This window comes from Hemicordylus capensis, chromosome 4, assembly GCF_027244095.1.
Source record: "Hemicordylus capensis ecotype Gifberg chromosome 4, rHemCap1.1.pri, whole genome shotgun sequence".
In the NCBI taxonomy this organism is placed as follows: domain Eukaryota; kingdom Metazoa; phylum Chordata; class Lepidosauria; order Squamata; family Cordylidae; genus Hemicordylus; species Hemicordylus capensis.
In genome coordinates, this window is record NC_069660.1 from 243826363 (window position 1) to 243828625 (window position 2263).

Sequence of the window (2263 nt, forward strand, 5' to 3'; positions counted from 1 at the left end):
TGTGTGAAAATGATGAAAAATTAGTTTCTAAGATGTATAAGTTGTTGCTTTTGGAGGAGACAAGAGATGAAGTGGTTAAAACGACTATGATAAAATGGGCTCAAGATGTGGGTCATAATATAGATATGGCAGCTTGGGAAAAATTATGGAAATGGATTTAAAGTTCACTGCATGTTATACTTTTTAAAAAAAAATTATAAGATGATGTATAGGCGGTACTTGACACCCAAAAAATTAGCATTAATGTATAAAAATGTTCCAAACAAATGTTGGAAATGTGGACATTGTGAAGGAACTTTTTTTCATATGTGGTGGTCTTGCGGGAAGGCAAAGGCCTTTTGGGATATGATATATAATGAGTTGAAGAAAATTTTTTAAATGACATTTCCTAAGAGGCCAGAATCCTTCCTGCTGGGAATAACGCAAGGAGATTTTTCCAGAAGAAACTTAACATTTTTTAAGTACACAAACACGGTGGCCAGAATAGTATACACGCAGAAATGGAAGGACAATGAAATGCCCTCAAAAGAAGATTGGTTGATAAAAATTTTGGAATATGCTGAGATGGCAAAATTTACAGTACTGATAAGGGATGAAAACTTGGACTCTTTTAAAGAAGATTGGAAACCATTCTTACTATACTTAAAGAACTATTTTTCTAATATGGACCTTTCAGCAGGGTTTGAAATTTAGTAATAATAGCAGGTTGGGTAGAGCAAAATTGAGTTTGCAATGTGTAGGATATATGTTTTGAATTACTATAGCAATGGTTGACTTGTATAGTTAATGAATCACGCAGATTGATGAGCGGGAAGTCTACATTTACTTTATTAGATGTAACAAGATTGTTAAGATATTGTAAAAACCAATAAAAATTTTAAAAAGAAAAAAAAAGGAACAGGTTAACAGTCTGGAAGTACTTCTGGATTCGTACCTCTCCCTGGTTTCTCAGGTTGAGGCGGTGGCCAGAGGTGCTTTCTATCAGCTTTGGCTGATACACCAGCTGGGCCCTTTTCTTGAGATCAACGACCTCAAAACAGTGGTACATCTGTTGGTAACCTCCAGACTTGACTTTTGTAATGCGCTCTATGTGGGGCTGCCTTTGTACGTAGTCTGGAAACTTCAGTTGGCTCAGAACGCGGCAGCCAGGTTGGTCTCTGGGTCATCTTGGAGAGACCATGTTACTCCTTTACTGATGGAGTTACACTGGCTGCCAATAGGTTTCCAGACAAAATACAAAGTGCTAGTTATAACTTACAAAGCCCTAAACAGCTTAGGCCCTGGGTATTTAAGAGAGCATCTTCTTCATTACAATCCTCACCGCCTATTGAGGTCATCTGGGGCAGTCCGTCTCCAGTTACTGCCAAATCGTTTGGTGGCTACACAGAGAAAGGCCTTCTCGGTCGCTGCCCCAAGAGTGTGGAATGCACTCCCTGTTGAGATATGATCTTCCCCATCTCTGGAAATTTTCAAAAAAACCCTGAAAACCCATCTGTTCACCCAAGCTTTCTCAGCTTCCTAATATTTTTGGGTTTTAATCTCTGGTTTATTTTTAAATTCTTAAATTGTTTTTAAGTTTTTGTATATGTTTTTAACTGGTTTTATGTTATTGTAAACCGCCCAGAGACAAAAGTTTGGAGTGGTGTACAAATTTGATAAATAAAAATAAATAAATAAAAATAATAAAATATATTAAATGGAATAGCAGAAGATGATGCAAGGGGGGAGTTTACCCACTGGCTAGCAGGGCAGGAAAACATTATTGCCTATCTTATTGTTTCACAAAATTCATTTGCTCTGGTTTCCAATTAAGGATAAATTGTTGCTCTGATAGTGATCACGTATCTGTGGTGCTCTATTTGAAGCCATTTGTATGAAACCTATATATGGAGGAGAGGTTTTAGCCAAAATATTTGGCTGATAATAGGTCTATCAGACTTAAATGGTCACCACATTTATTTTTATTATTTCTTGTTTACACAGTCAGACAGGTGTTATTGACTGGTTTGTTTTATACAGACATCGAGTCCTTCCCAAGGACCTGGGATGGCTGAATTTTATTGTCAATGTTGTTGCTGTTGTTATAGATATCGTCGCAGAATATAGGCTGTTCCCAGTAAAGTTGCTTTTTGTAATTGACTGGTGGTGATTTCTGTGGCCCCTATGGTGTTGAGGTGCTCTTCAAGGTCTTTTGGAACTGCACCCAGGGCACCAATTACCACTGGGATTATTTTGGTCTTTTTCTGCCACAGCCTTTCAATTT